Source organism: Sander lucioperca, chromosome 12 (genome assembly GCF_008315115.2).
Source record: "Sander lucioperca isolate FBNREF2018 chromosome 12, SLUC_FBN_1.2, whole genome shotgun sequence".
NCBI classification, from domain to species: domain Eukaryota; kingdom Metazoa; phylum Chordata; class Actinopteri; order Perciformes; family Percidae; genus Sander; species Sander lucioperca.
The window spans coordinates 35,996,246-36,013,483 of NC_050184.1; the positions used below are offsets into that span (position 1 = coordinate 35,996,246).

Genomic DNA, 17,238 nt, shown 5'->3' on the forward strand with positions numbered 1-17,238 from the left:
TTATTAAATCAAAACATGGTTCCCAATGTGAAGAAAAACCTGGAAAAGAGACACTTGATCAGCAGATAGTATATGAGTATAGTGCTGTTATTGTGTGGAGTCTCCCCTGTCTCATGGTGTGTCTCTGTGTGTTGATCAGCTGATAGTATATGAGTATAGTGATGTTATAGTGTCTCCTGTCTCATGGTGTGTCTCTGTCTGTTGATCAGCTGATAGTATATGAGTATAGTGATGTTATAGTGTCTCATGTCTCATGGTGTCTCTGTCTGTTGATCAGCTGATAGTATAGAGTGTGTTTAGGTCCTGTCTCATGGGTGTTCTGTGTTGATCAGCTGATAGTATATGAGTATAGTGATGTTATAGTGTCTCCTGTCTCATGGTGTGTCTCTGTGTGTTGATCAGCTGATAGTATATGAGTATAGTGATGTCATATCATGTCATTCTCAATATGAAAATGAGGAGATGTCGTCACGGCACAGCGCCCCGCCCCCAGAGATCCCCCTTCTGCCATTTTGAACTGCTCATGTTCATTGTTTGTGTTGGTTGTGTGGTGTCTTAAATAGTATGCTGTGATGCTGTATGAAGAGGAATCCGCCGACACTGTTCTTGATTATAAAAAGGTTTATTACAAGCAAAGATTCAGCATCAATTTTACAAACTGCTGCAGAGAGCTTGGAGAACGACCAACCCAAATTCTTCCAAAAAGTCGTTCTGCCGTTCTGCTGTTAACACAGGGTATATATTCTATGCATTGTATGACCTAAAGTGGGAGGGTGTATGTGTGTTCCTGGGGCCCCTCTGCTAATGTAATCAACCTCATAGCATAATCATAATCATACACTGTTGAACATAGGTTTCCTGTAGGCCTCTCCAAGGTCATTAGTTGACTGTGCCTAAACTGGTTATTCGCCATAGAATGACAGAATACACATTTACCAGGACGTATGGACCCCTTTCCTGTCATTGTTCCAGACCCAGCATCTGCATCCTTTCTTATACACAAGGCCCCAACTCTCTCACCATAACCTCAATAACATAGTACAATATGGAATACATTTAAATTGAATATATGTAGGCATAATTAAACATAAGTCAAAGTTATATATCATCAGATACAACAGTTGCAGAGGTCTTCGTTGCAGTTCTGTTTTTCACTAGAGATAATTCACTATTTTAGAATGCCTGGAACACACTGCTGTGTAAAAAAAACTGCTTCAGTTCCACACACAATTTTCATGGAAAGCGTAGGAACCATGTGTTACAGTTTCTTCGTATCCCTACATGGAAAAAGCACAAAGGAGAGCATGTGTCCGATGTGATAATGAGACATCGGATTTCTTGAGTGGCTGCAATTAGAAGAAAGGACATTACTTTCGACCGCATCTCCCAGTCGATGAGAGTGTGTTCTCTGCATTTTCATTCGGGTAAGTTCTCTTAAAATCTCTTTAAATACGTTTGTGTTGTCGGCTCTTAAAGCCACCAAGTGCACCTAACGTTGTTGCCTAGCCTGCTAGCTAACTACAGTGCTAAGCATAAGTGAATACACCCATGCTAATCATTTTACATTAGGCTGTTAGCTTAGTGTTTGTAAAGTTTAATGTCCGGTGGCATTTTCATCTCTTTTTATAAGTCGTTACTGTATATGCGTAACGTTAGCAGAGATTTAGAAATGTTTGTGTTTATCAGTTGTAGCTGCAGGATGGAAGGTAAAGCTGCTCCTTGTTAACTTCACTAGCAACGTTAAATGAAAGCTAAAATGTATGAGTAGTTTCCCATGTAAAAAGTATAACGTTCCATAACGTTACGTATTAGCATTCATAACTATAAACATATTTTTCTTGTGTTTGCTGTCTTTTAACAGGGACTAAGGAACAAACGGAGGCTGCACTAGAAGGGAGAAATGAGGATGAGAGGGAAAGCAAAAGACAAGCAGGGAGACAGAGGCCAAAGAGAGATGTTGAATAGATTATTTGCTATATTAGAGATTGCCATACAAAAAATAAATGCATTAAATTAACTGGTTTGTCTGTGTCATTATGTTTTTGGGTGTGTATATAATATAAACTGTTTTTCAATGTTTATTTTTCCATCAGATTGTGACCTGGACACAGGAAACTTCTAACTGAGTAATTATATTCAGATGCTACCTGTTTTAATAACTCATTAGGTATACAAGCTCTAAAAAGACATTAACGAAAACGTGTATCTTTATTATAACATTTATTCAAACATTACTATATACTGTACACAAGTATATTCAACATGAAGCGGCGATCAGACACAGCTGCTGATGATGGGGTTGCTTCAAGACTGCAGAGAGAAGGAGAAAGCTTTAGGTTAGTCCGGTAGTTATCCAACTGTCTGAAGATTAGGTTAGTCCAGTAGTTATCCAACCTGTCCTGGTAAGATTAGGTTAGTCCAGTAGTTATCCAACCTGTCCTGGTAAGATTAGAATTGTATCACAAGTATATTTAAGCATACTGTAACATGAAGGTACTTCATGTAACTGTGTAGTGGTGTAGTTTCTTCATCATGGTCTTAACTGACGACTGTTGACCATTTAACACACTTACACCTACCTTTACTGTGTTAGTGGGTGTTTATCAATGGTGTTGTTATGACTTTTCATATGTTGGTTGTAGCCTTGTAGGTTGTGTGTTTACAGTACTATTTAACCTTTCTCACTTGCAGTTTACTGCATATCATACTGCCTGTAGCAACCTCCATTAGCTGGTAGCGTTTACCTTGTTGTAGTTGCTGATCATATTTTGCACTGCATTTGTTTGAAAGCTAGAAGCTACTGGACAATGAGCTAATGTTACATGTATGCAGTAACCTACAAGCTAATGTAAACTTAGCTACTGTAAGCTTAATGTAATTAAGATTAATTAATTTTGCAATGCAAAAAGTGTTATGACAATTACAAAGTACAAACATAAATTCCCACGAGTTTTTAATTTACTGACATGGGATAAATAAGAGAAAACGACTAGCTATTGCTTACATTATAGCCTATCAGTGTCGGTAACGTTACCTACCTTCGCGCGTTGCGGGCAAAGTTGCCGACAGAATATTCTTCTCCTGCAAGCAGACTGACGATGATTCACCTTCTCTATCTCAACAAAACAAATTGAACAGCACAGTTCACAGTTTCCACATCCATTTCATCCAGTGTTTTGAAATGCAGCGCTCTTACACTGTTGCCCCTGGCAACCGATAGTGTAGGTACGCCAAAATGGTGGACGGGCTCAGGCACCTCCCAAATCGTGACGTGACAGCAAGCTACCATGACGTATGTCCTCATTCTCAATAGTGTGGAGTGTCTCCTGTCTCATGGTGTGTCTCTGTTTGTTGACTTCACAGCTCATCTGCGGGAGGAGACACTTCTGACTTCAGGACGTCCGTCTGGAATTAGTTCCCACTGAAAAACAAGAATGAGTTCTCCACAAAAGGTGAAATCACTTTGACTCAATGGGCCCTATCTTGCACCCGGTGCAGTCTAGCACCTTGACTTTTAGGCCTACTTTCTGCCTTTAGATGTCGTCAAGGTTGGACTCTTATGAATCCTGAAAAGTTTCGAGCCAATTGGACAATGTACACTCAAGTTACACCCACTTCCTGTTTTGATGGCGAAACGTACAGAATGGCCGCCCCGCCACAGTCATGCCCTATGACAAAACGTTTTTCATGTAATAACTTTTCATCTCTAAGGTCTTAAGATGGCACAGACCGAATTTGAAGTTGATTGGATGAAATCTCTAGGAGGAGTTCCTTAAAGTATGACATGTGGAAATAGCCAAAATCGCACTAATTTCGAAAATTCTATTCAAAATTGCGGTCTTCCTGTTGGGTTTAGGGTATGGTGCCAATGGCATTGTTTGTACGTCTTGACATGCTTCATATGTGTACCAAGTTTTGTGAGTCTACGTTAAACGTACTCCAGGGGCTCAATTTTTTTATAATTTGTAGGGGGCGCTAGCGAGCCATTTTTGTGCGTCTATTCCCGAAACCATTAAAATACATAAATTCTCACCAGAAGTGATGCGACCGCCAATTTTGGTGAGTTTTTGAGTATGTTAAGCCCCTCAAAAAGACAATTAATTTGCTGGACGAAGGAAGAATAATAATTCCTTCAGTTTCAATAGGGCCTTCGCCGCTGTCGGCACTCGGGCCCTAAGTATTATGGGCCAAATCCGCCATCATAATAGCAATGCGCCAAGGTACAAACGCGCCTGGCTTTTAAAGGGAATGGGAGATGACACTCTGATTGGTTTATTGCATGTTATGCCCAAAACACACCTCTGATTAATGAAGACACTAAGTACAACCCTTTTGAACCATGCACCCGGTGCACGGACTCTTTTTTCCACCGTCAAACTAGCAAAAGTGGATTTGGACCAAGGTTATAATCGTTAACAAAAACGAACGAAATAACGAAAACTAGGTGGGAAAAAACATTGTCGTTAACTGAAATAAAAATAAAAACGAGGCATTACAAAAAAACAATAAACTAAAACTGTAATGTCTGTTTGCAAAACTAACTAAAATAAAATAAAATAATCGAGTAAATCTAAACTAGCAAACCCGCTTTAAAAACTAATTAAAACTAAACTGAATTTGAAAACAAAAAGTCAAAACGAAATAAAAATAAAAAACTAATGAAAAATGCAAAACTATAATAACCTTGATTTGGACACGCCCTAAACGCACCTGCGCCATGCCCTTCATGCCGTGCGCTTAGATTGTTAAAATAGGGTTTAAAGTGTTTTCTATTTGTTTTGTCATTGTATGCTACATGTAACTACTCTTTACTTTAGATATTAACCTTAGTATTTCAACAGTTCCATAAAATGATAGCAAGAAAAAGAAGAATAGTTTCTGGCTAAGTTTCCCCAAAATAAACTGGAAGGCCACAACAATGCAGCATTAATATTGATTGATTGACATTATTACATATTGGATAATGTTCAGCATATTTAAAATGTATGTAAATTAGAGCTGTCAATCGATTAAAATATTTGATTATGATTAACCGCATGTCCATAGTTAACTCGTTATTAATTGCAAATTAATCACATATATTTTATCTGTTCTGTTCTAAAGGGATATGTTTTTGAACTTTGTAATACTCAAGTGGTATTTGAGACTTGACGTTCTCCAGTGGTGGTGACTCAGTTCACATCGACAGTTCATGCAAATACCTTTAGTCTCGTGGAGAGAACCATCTGGAAGGGTTTTGAAACTCAACTTGTCCTCCATAAACACAATTCATTACGCCACAACATTCATGTGCACCCGCCGAGCTGGCTTTAAACTCACTGGCGGTATGTTCAACTCTATCCACGACTAGGGTGTGGCTATCATTTGGGTTTTTTCAGATACCGGTGCTAAAGCAATACTTTTAAAACCGATACTTAAAGAAAAAGCACAAACACACAGTTGGTGACATTAAAGAACAGCTCGTTTATTGCTAAGGCCATTGACTGCTAACACTTAATAAGGGGACATTAAAAGCATGAATTAATTAATGTAGTACTTGATGAACAATCAGTAATGTACAAGGATTAATAGTATTTAATGCATGACTTAATGCAGGAACAATAAGTTAATTAATGCATCAATTAAGGATATGAATCATCATGATTTCTCATTTATTAATGATGTTCATTTCTTCTTCAAAATACTGATCAGTCACAGTAGCTAGCCTGCTCCTTACCAGGCTAACAGCCAGGATTTATTAATCCTGGAGCCTTTTCTGTTCACTCAGCAGTGCTTTGACCTTATTTTAAAATACAACAGGTACACATTGCTGTGTGACCATTATTTAAATAAATATTCACGTGACAGTCATTGGTGCTGTTATATTGCCTTTTATAAAGACTAATAAACTGCTGTTCATATTGTTAGAAGTTTGGTGAATATAGTATGACAGTTGTTGAGGTAATTCCAGGTCCAGGGTTTAATGAAGGTTGTTCACTAACTCTCTCTCTCTGTTTGTCTGTTGCTATAGAAATGGAGAGAAGGAGAGGGACACAAAAGTCACCAATGTCAACACTGTGACAAATCCTTCACAACATCAAAATATTTAAAGATTCATCAGAGAGTTCACACAGGACAGAATCTACACAGCTGTGATCAATGTGGGGCAGCTTTCACACGACAGAGTACCCTAAAAAAACACAGACGTGTTCACACTGAAGAAAAGCCGTACAGCTGTGATCAATGTGGGGAAACTTTCACACAACAGGGACACCTAAAAAGCCATCAACGCATTCACACTGGAGAAAAGCCTTACAGCTGTGATCAATGTGGGGCAGCTTTCACACTACAGAGTACCCTAAAAAACCACCAACGTGTTCACACTGAAGAAAAGCCGTACAGCTGTGATCAATGTGGGGCAGCCTTCACACAACAGGGACACTTAAAAAGCCATCAACGCATTCACACTGGAGATAAACCTTACAGCTGTGATTTATGTTGTAAATCCTTTTCTAGGAGTGGTAGCCTAGAAAGCCACCGACGTGTTCACACTGGAGAGAAGCCGTACTGGTGTGAACAATGTGGGAAAACTTTTTCTGAGAGTAGTGACCTTAAAAAACACCAGCGCATTCACACTGGAGAGAAGCCCTACTGGTGTGAACAATGTGGGAAAACTTTTTCTCAGAGTAGTAACCTTAAAAAACACCAGCTCATTCACACTGCCTCGTAGTGAAGATGTTTGAGAGCCAAGCTGTTTCCTCCTGCCTCCTCCTCATGCCCTGATAGCTGTGTTGTTATATTCTGATCTTCTCTCCACATTGAAGGCTGACCAGCAGTAATTTTATTTTCTGAACAGCATGTATGTTTTCCTGGCTACGACTACATATTCAACCTGGTCTCACAGAATTCCGTGAAATGAACACGGCCCCTTAACTCAAAATCTGTGGCAGTTTCATGGAATTGCCGAAAATTCCGTGACGGGCCCACGAATGCGATGCCTATGTAAGTCAATGACAGGCATCATCCGTGGTCTACGCACAGATTCCCTGATCACAGCACGTTTCTTTCTGCCAGTCGGGCTGCCGCAGAGAAGCTGTATAGCTTTTCTATTATTGGTATTTTTAGTCCAATAACCGCTGTTTTAATCAACATTTACTCACCAGATCTTATCATGGTTTATTTGTATTTCTTTTAATGTTATTATTTCGGTCTATTTTGGCCAGGGAAGCTGGATTGCTTTGTTGTTTATTGATATTTTTAAAACTATAACGCTACATCTATCAACATTTTTTTAGATGTTATGATAGTATGCATTTCTTTTTTTTGTGTTTTTTGTGTTTGTTTTGTTAAAGCCATTCACACGTACCGTCTACCCATGCCACCCTGCCAAGTCCTCTTGCCCCCCCCCCCTTTGCCACCCCATGTAAAATTTTCTAGATCCACCATTGCCAATACACTTTTGTTTGCAGAGTAAAGTTGAAGCTCAAACTGAAGATGTTAGAGGCTGTTTCCCCTGCAGGGAGATCACGAAGTGCTGCTCCTCCAAAAGGCCTCAGGCAATACAGTCTGCACACACTGTTCCACACTGTGGACACACAGCACTTTGTTCAAATGCCAACACACTGCTGGCAAAGCGTTTAAGGATGGAAGCTTGGGGTGCGCAGCTTAGGCCTAATTGAACGGAGGAATTATGGTATTCTTCGGTAGCCTGAGTAACTTTAACCGTTGTTCATGTGAAATCTCAAAGACAGCCTGATGTTTATAGGCTATTTGTGGGTGGCTGTTTGCTGTTTGACCTATCAATTCCTGTCGATAAAGTATAATAGGGTAAATCCTGTATAGGGCATACACTTGTAGCTGTTATGTATCTTTCTAAGTCCCCCAAAGGCCACATAGTTCGAACACTGGTGATCAGACATCCAATCCCATAGAATATCCAACCTGGATAATCACAAAATTTGGTACACACATTTCTCCAATGTACTTTCATTAGCTCCATCCAACTGGAAGTTGACCATTTTTAATTGTATGCTCTCCAGTTATTGTTGTTTTGTAGTTTACCATCATATTTATTCATTAATCTTTGTCTGACATTTCATATTGACTGTTTGTATTTTCTGTGACTGAATGTGGTTTTAAATCTGTTGAGGTCTGTTCAGACTGAAAGTAAAGACACTGATGATGTAATACACAGTCAGAAAATAGAAAGCAAACAGCTGATTTATTTATCTGACTTGTAGAATAACATCAATGATTGAATTGTTTTAAATGTTTTGGAATGTGGAACAATTAAATGCAAATAAATGAAATAAAACAAGACCACATGCTGATTATTAGTGACTTGATTTGATGGATTTATTCTTCCTGTTGTGTCTGTGTTTAAACTCCTAATTAAAAGGTAAAGTTTCCATCCACTAAAAGTTCTGTTGTTGCTGCTGACAGACTCAGATTATTATTCTAAGAGTCTGACAACATTACCTACAGAGATAGAGCTTTTAGTTAAAGAGTAAGATCCTTTTAGTTTAACATGAAACAGCCCCGAAATCACCATCACCAAACCCACCAGACTCCATGTAAATAATCAAACCACTAATCCAACTAATCACCAAAATGCAGCACAGTGTTTACGGTTTCATTGTTTTACGGACCGGTAAGAACTTTTTAATTTTTGCCATTTATTAATTTCCACTGTCTTAAGTTGAATGATGTGTGATATGTGTCTCTTTGTTTTTTTCCCATATGTGTGTATGAGGACTCTACTGCAAACAAAATCTACCTCTGGGTACAAATAAAGTAACTTGAACTTGAACTATGTGTTCTTTACCACGGCTATTAGCAACAAGCATTAGTGAAATCAGAACACATTTGCACATTTTTGGCTTGATATTTGAGGAGCAGCTCTAGATGGCAGAGTAATGACACCTGGTGTTCAGAACTTCTAATGACACAATCATATTCTCAGACGCATATCTAAATTTGATCATTTAAAATAAAGCAACTTTTTAGCTGTATTATCAAATTTATACTGCTTCCACTAATCTCTGCCCCCATCTTTTTTTAATATCAACAATAAGTTTGGATCAATATGCTGTTATGAAATATAGGTCTGAGATAAGAAAACATGAAATACAAATTGTTTTAGCATCTTTATTCATATTATCAGAAATTACAAAACATAACGCGCAACTCATCATCAAAATGGAAGCGTTACATTCTTGATGCTGTAGTTGCTGTGTTTGTACTGCAGGGGGCAATGTGTGATTACATTTCTAACAGAAAGACAAAGGAACCGTCTCCTTATTCACCCTCAGAAAAGACATTCACTGGACCAAGGAAATGTTTTTTTGTCTTTGCATTTTTTTTCCATTAAGAGTCAGTTCGAAAAACAATTTAAACGACTGAAGATCAGAATGAAAGCAACCTCTCATCCCCAAAAAAACAAATATGTGTGAATATTATTATTAGCATCACCAGTAGCCCATTTCCTCATTGTCTAATGTGCTAAACCTTGCATTTACCTCGGCCTAATATGTAATATTTTCATCTGGATACTTACTTTCTCACTTTCATCTTTAATAGCCTTTATCTATCCTCTTTTTCTCACACTTACTCCTTCATTGCCTTTACAAAAAACACCCCATACGCATCATCAGTCCCCACATTCATGTCCTGAGGCACTGTGTAAACCTCAAGCCTGATCAGGGTGTAGCCGCTCTCCTTCAAACTAGCACAGACCTGGGCCTCATTCACTGGGACCGTAGGGATCTTTACCCCATCCCCCGCCATATAGTAAGTCATTCCCAGAGCTCCAATGAGCAGGAGGTGGCCACCGGGCCGCAGGAGCCTCCCAATGTGGCCCAGGGCCCTGGTGAAGGCAGCCAGGTCAGGGCTGGCACTCTCCAGACAGAAGCAGGACACGAGACAGTCGGCCCCTGCTGAAGGAAGGGCGTCATGGGCCAGAGGCTGAGGGCGGTTCACGTCAATGGGGACAATGTCCACGATGACCTGACGTAGCCTGGCAGCCTTCTCTGTCCATGCTGAGGGCCTGTTAGAGACAATGAATCACCAAATTAGATAAAAAACAGCTATTGTAAATGCACACAGCATTTATCTGCACTAGTCATGTAATTTATACTGTGTGTTGACTCAGAAGCACACTGCATTGCATGATAGTGATTTAGGTGTTCATTAGCTATGGGCATAGCTCTAGGGATGACATTGAAGGTCTGTTGGTCACTCGGTCCACCACTTTGGTCCTGATTGAAATATCTTAGCAACTTTTGCATGATTTGCCATGGAATTTTGTACAGGCATACATGGTCCCCAGAGGATGAATCATAGGAGCTGAATGATCCCCTGACCTCTCATCTAGTGCCACCAGCAGTTTAAAGCTTTCACTTATGCTGTGAAATATTTCTACATCTACTGGATGAATTGGTCCAACATTTGGTACAGACATTCATGGTTCCCAAATCATGTCTCCTACTTTTCATCTACAGTAGCACCAGGTCAAAAATCTAAATGTGTCCATAACTTACTGCTTGATGACCAAATACTTACAAAACTAATGCTATTGTCATCAGCCTCAGCTGTACTTTGCACTTGTATTATTGTCACAGTAGGCACAGTACGAGGATGACTCATAGCTCCAAAAGAGGGCCAGAATAAAACGTGAGATCTTGTGACTAAGGGTGCTCCGATCAGGATTTTTGGGGCCGATCACCGATCACCGATTGCTGTGAGCCGTGTCGACTGATGCCGATGACCGATCACCGATCACCGGGTCTATTTGAAACCTTCTATTTATCATGTCATATATTTATCATATATTAATTTTAATATTCTTAACAACAATGCATAAGTATTAAAATTAACAGAAGATAATGTATTGTGAATTGTCAACGGTTTACTTTTATTGACAGGAAACGTTCAACATTCCACTTCCTCTGTTAGAAACACACCTTAAACAGCTTAGAGCTAAAGCCTTATTCGGAATAAATTACAAAACAACTGTCAGTGTGTTCTTCAGTGTGTCTTTAGTGTGTTCTGAGCAGGGTGGGGCCACTTACATTTTTTACCAGCCACTTTTTCCAGAATTCAAATTTATAAAAGAGAGTGCACTATCATATTTTGAATTGCTTTATTAAATTATGTTTTATTATTAATACATATTTTATTAATATAATGTATTTATTATGTGTCAGTAGCTTGTTGATCTTTACATTGTAAGTTCATTTCCTATCCTGGCCTGGGACACACATTCATACGGTTTGATAAAGGACTTATTGGACTTTAACTTATCATTGATTTTACAACAACGAGTGTAGCTCATGGATGTATTAAGTGTAGCTGTCCTCAATGTAGGTCATCCTGTACGTCTCATCTCCGGTTTTTCCTGCATCCACCGTGTGTGTGTGTGTGTGTGTGTGTGTGTGTGTGTCGTCAGTCGCGGGGTAGAACTGAGCAGCAGAGAGCCAACAGATTTAAAACGGCAGCAGCTTTCAAGCGACTTAAACATCATTACAGTCTACATTGACGTTAAAATGTAAACAGGTTGGCAGGACGGTCTGAAATGTTTTGCACGGTCTTTCGCTGTACGTTTTGTCAATGCGCCACTTGTTTGAAAAGTACCTTCTCTTTTTCTTTACTTCTTTTTTAATTTTTTTCCTTTCGTCTGTACCTCAGCTCAGCTAGCTAGCTAGCTAGTTACACGGCGGCGTCCCGGACTAGCGCTGAAAACTAGCTACTCGACTGGTCAAAGCCCCGGCTGTGAACGGTTTCATTTCCTGTAAGTTCTTCACAATAAAAGTCCTCCGTTATTTTCGTATTTGAATGTTTTTATTATGAAGCAGCAAAATCCAGAAATGTTAGGGATTTATTAGCAGTAACGTAACGTGATTCCTATAAGCATTGTGCATTGTTACTTAGCAACAGCATTCTTTGACTAAATCTGGTTGGTGTGTAACTTAGCTGTGTATAGAACATTTTCTCACGAGTAGTGCGTCATCTGATCGGCCTATCTGATCGGCCTTTATGGAGACCACCGATCAAACTATTTAAAGCCTTTATCGGCCGATAACGATCGGTTCCCGATCAATCGGAGCACCCTTACTTCTACAGTATACTGTACTTTTCACTGCTAAAAAACTGAACACTGACACTAGTGCTGCCAGTTGACCTTTAGACTGGGGCTGCACTCAAGGGTTCTGGTTGAGCTAACTAATGTTATGATTTGGCACCATACATTATATATACAGTCATGTGAAAAAATTAGGACACCCATGCTAAAGTTGACTAAAAAGAGGAATAAAAAAATCATCTTTTGGAAATTGATCTTAATGCCTTAATTTTAAAAAATTAGGAAAAATCTGACCTTTAAGGACACCAATTTTGTTTGTGAATGAATAATGTATTGTAAATAAATAAATGTTCTTCCTTAAAATACAGGGGCCATACGTCAGTACACCCCTATGTTAAATTCCCATAGAGGCAGGCAGATTTTTATTTTTAAAGGCCAGTTATTTCATGGATCTAGGATAATATGCATCCTGATAAATAGTGGGGCAGATAAGGGGGAAAATCGTTCACAAGTGGATACAAGCACCCAATTTGGTGTGGTTATCCCTCTGGGGCCAATAATTTGAAAAATAACGTTAGCCACCTGATTTTTCAAAATGGCCGCCATTTTCCAAGATGGCCACCATTTCCGGCATTGGAAAACACGTATCTTGCCACATAATTTTACTCATGGGACATATTTCAAGGTTTTTACCTTTTGAATCCTATGTTTTTGACTGAGGATGTCACATACATATCTATTTTGTGTTTCGAGAGTCTTTTTGTGGTATTTAGAGTAAATAATGTGGAAAAAAACAAGCATAAAACGTGACATAATTCCAAGAAAAAAATTATTACGAAGTATGCCAAAGTAACAGGAAAAGTTTCGAAGGCTGAAACAACCTCACAGCCAGTGAATGCATGAAAGAAGAGAATACCGCTGCTTTTCTCCCTTCCAATACATTGATAGAGGTCATGTACAGGGATCCATCTTTGGTTCACTCCTTGGCCAAAAGCGAGCCACAATTGTTGCAGACCAATGTCCTGAAGAACTGGCAGAACACTGACTGCAATAACAAGAACGTCTGTGTCACTGGCTTTGACCATAAGGTTTTTGCTGCCACTTTTGGCTGCATGTTTAGCGTGGACAAAGATCCTAGTGTCAGCTTCCTCATGACTACATGGACTTACATCATCTAGGTTGATGGAGTGGTTGCTGACAGCTTGAGCCTCTATAACCACAGTTGGTGTTAAAGTTTCTGCAATTCTGTCAGCTAGGAAGTGGAAAAGCTCAGTTTTATTCTCATCATCTCTGAGAAAGTTCCGCCAGTTTGTGGGTATTTTGCCATTGCTGGTCACTTTGCGTCTGGCTCCATGTCCTCTCTTTGACCTAGCTTCTGCCTTCAAACTAGATTGTTGGTAGATGTCAAAGACTATGTCTGTTCTTTTGTATTTCACAGAGTATGCCTCTATTTTGGGGAGAACCTCAAATGCAGCGTAGTGGTCAAATGTTTTTGAGCTCTGTGGTGGCAAACTGTTCACCAGCGCTGAGCCATCAATAATGATGGTTTCTGCTTCTGGTTCAGTGTCGGGGGTTTTGACAAGAGACTCAAGGATGGCAGCCAGCTGAGATTTCTGTCCACTGTGGAGCTTCCCACCATCACTCAGGGCAGCAGGGAATGGCTGATTCTCATGTCTAAAGAACTCCTTCAGATCACATTCTCTGCTCTGGCATGAGATAAACAGTATGGAGAAGAGCTGGCAGTCCTCCTTCAGCACCTTTTTCTTCAAAGAATTGACAGAGGCTCGTTCCTGATGGAAGAAGTTCATGCAGTTCTTCAGATTGGCTCATAAAGTTTGGGTTCTTCTTCAAATCCTTTCATGAACTGTTGGAAACGGGTTTTGCCTCTCTCATAGTGCGTATGAATCAATGCAGCTGCACTTGGATTTGCAATATCCTTTGTGTCTAGTGAAAACAGATCCTGGCTCTCTTCCTTGAAAGGATTGCCCATATCTTTCATGACACTGGTTAGCTTGTTGACTTTGTTAAGAAACAACACTTGAGCTCGTTTGGTCTGCTCATGGTGGCTGGTTTGTTCTGTACCTTCTTTGACTCCAGATGCTGCATCGTGCTGCAAAACCAAGCAGCTGACTTCAGGACCAGCTACCATCCACCTTCTTAGGGCTGATGGATCTTCAGTCAAACCTATTGCACCCCCACTTCCCTTGATGACAGCATTGGCCTGTTCATGAGCTTGGTCTATGGCCATTGCAGAGAACTCTCTGCTTGATTTGTGCACAACAAATTTTCCACTCTGAAACTCCTGGGCTAGCTGAGGGTGTTTATGTTTCAGGGTCATCATGTCTCTGAGGTGGACTGGAAGCCAGCGTGCATAATTAACATTGTTGTTGGAAAAAAAGTATGGTATTAACTCAGCCAGTGACTGAGAGTACAGGCTGAAGTTGGCTTCCCTGAACGATCGGATCAGCAGGAGGATCACAAGTTCCATTGAAAACACCAAATGCCAGAACTGAAATTGGGGGCTTTGTAGTTTGCGATTCTCACACCAAGCCTCAAATTTGAGCATGGCCTCATTATTTTGAACCGTCTCATTGGTGTAGTCATTGTAAGCTGCCTGCAGAAGCTTGTACAGACAGCATGCCGTTATCTGGTGCATTTGTCGTGTTTTAGTGGTGCTTGAAGCTGTTAAAAATGATTCTGCTGTTCCAGAGGATGCTATCCCTGCCTCGATTAGATCATTAGATCTCACCATTAGACTTAACTATTGATATAATTAGTTTATGATGTTGAATATAGTCTCATTGTAATTCTTGACCATCAAAACATAGGGGTAAATATCATCTATTGTGATTTATCATGTTTGATTCAAGAGATATGATAGAAAATACATAATTTGGTTATGGTGGAATCCAAAATGGCCGCCACAGCTGTCTAAAGGCCTTCATTTATGTTGCATGTGGTATCATTGTAATCGTTGACCATCAAAACATAGGGGTAGACATCATCCTTTATGCAGTTGAATGTTTTGTTCAGGAGATATGAAATAAAAAAATAATTTGGCTATGGCGGAAAGTAAAATGGCCGCCGCCGCTGACCTGACGTTTTTTTGCGATGGCTAACGTACTTTTTTGAAAGAGCACTATCCAGTGAGTAATTGTGCCAATTTTGGTGCTTGTATCCACAAGTGAACGATTTCCCTAAAAAATGGCACTTAGCTGCTCCACTAAAAGTTCCCTTGGCCTTTGGAAATAAAATAGCCCCAAATCATCACATACCCTTCACCATACCTAGAGATTGGCATGGTTTTATTTCAGTTAGCCTAATAGCTGGTTTGATTTGCATTGAGAGATGATTTTATGGAAAGTACCCCATGCCAATTCTCATTTTTTTTAACTGAGGCATTAAGATCAATTTCCAAAAGATGATTTTTTTATTCCTCTTTTTAGTCAACTTGACCATGGGTATGAATACTTATGCGCAGCACTGTATATATATATATATATATATATATATATATATATATATATATATTTTTTTTTTAATAAATAACTATAAAAAAAACAATTCCAATATGACTACAGCTAGGAAAAGTATTTTACTCGATCTCTAGCTTTTGATATACATAAAATAATAAATAATTCACAATGCTATACACGGCACAGACGCAATTTACTGTGCCTTTATTATTAAAATAAACATTTGTTTTTAATGAGTTATTAGCCTACTCCAACTAAAAGAAAATGCTTCTGATAAAACAGGCCTAATAATGTAGGTAATGTAATGTAATAATGTAGGACGGTTGCTTGACATTATCAAATGCTTCTCTCACAGCTGGCCTGCCGGCAGTTTTAATCACTTCAATTGTACTTATAGTATCAAATCATAACAAGAGTTATCTCAAGACACTTTACAGATAGAGAGGCTCTAGACCACACTCTATAATTTACCAAGACCCAACCCAAAATGTATTACATTAACCAGTTTTTAAAAATGTTAAAACAATGCTGATCTTTGATGTCAATGTACTTTATGTTTTAATGTATTCACAACATACGCTGCAGCTGGGTGAGGCAGAAGAATGTATCAATACTGTTAGACCCAATTAATAAGGGGGCTTCTCTTGTCACACAACAGGAAGAGACCTTTTGTCTATCCGTCTTGGAGCCAACGCCTGCTGGCGTTCTTGGTCCTGGTAAAGTGGGAGATTTGTACAAGGTAAAAGGGATTTTAAATAAGGAAGGCTATCACTCCATTTTGCAACGGCATGCCATACCCTGTGGACAGCACTTGATTGCAGCCAATTTCCTCCTACAACAGGACAATGACCCACAGCACACCTCCAAACTATGCAAGAACTATTTAGGGAAGAAGCAGTCAGCTGGTATTCTGTCTGTAATGGAGTGGCCAGCGCAGTCACCAGATCTCAACCCTATTGAGCTGTTGTGGGAGCAGCTTGACCGTGTGGTTCGTAAGAAGTGCCCATCAAGCCAATCCAACTTGTGGGAGGTGCTTCAAGAAGCGTGGGGTGAAATTTCCTCAGATTACCTCAACAAATTGACAGCTACAATGCCAAAGGTCTGCAAGGCTGTAATTGCTGCAAATGGAGGATTCTTTGACCAAAGCAAAGTTTGAAGGGCAAAATTATCATTTCAAATATACAACTATAAAGATACAATCTGCATGTTCCCAGCATTAGCACAACACTTTGCTATGGTTAGCTTGTTACCTGTGATGATATGTCCTAAATGTAATCGTAGTCTCTTTCACTCAAAAAATGTCGAAGTGGAAATCAAGAGAATAGTGGCAGCGCCACACCAGTTACAGAACAACATGCATCTCAGTGTCAGTCCCAATTATGCACAATAAGCAGTTTGAACTCACTGATTTAATGCCATTTATTTTCTAAGTGTTAGTACACTCAGTGAAACTGAGTGCAGCGCGAGGGAGATCCGACTCAGAGGAGGAGAGGTTAGTGAGGCCAGCGTCTCCACGGCAGGTGACAGCGCTTACGGATCCGCTGCACCACGCATGGATGAAATAATGAAATAGTAAATAGGACTACCTTAACAGAAATATGTGCAGAATTAAAACAGTCAAGACGGCCCAGTGTTTGGTGGACCGGGTACACCTTGTTCACTTAATAGCCTACAAATCATCCACAGGATCAATTACGCATCACA

General features: G+C 39.6%; 1 protein-coding gene and 2 long non-coding RNA genes across 6 annotated transcripts in view; all 3 read right to left on the reverse strand.

Moving 5' to 3' along the window:
• LOC116039317 (zinc finger protein 239-like) overlaps positions 1-17,238 on the reverse strand; it is a 69,346-nt gene that overhangs the window by 31,067 nt on the left and 21,041 nt on the right. The window lies entirely within an intron of this gene.
• Positions 2,208-3,182, reverse strand: LOC118496416. The gene is made up of 2 exons (XR_004898984.1): positions 3,039-3,182; positions 2,208-2,310 (listed from the first exon to the last, which is right to left on the reverse strand). It is a non-coding gene; the product is annotated as an uncharacterized LOC118496416 (long non-coding RNA).
• LOC118496412 lies at positions 6,719-16,771 on the reverse strand. The gene is made up of 3 exons (XR_004898980.1): positions 16,761-16,771; positions 8,543-8,546; positions 6,719-6,827 (listed from the first exon to the last, which is right to left on the reverse strand). It is a non-coding gene; the product is annotated as an uncharacterized LOC118496412 (long non-coding RNA).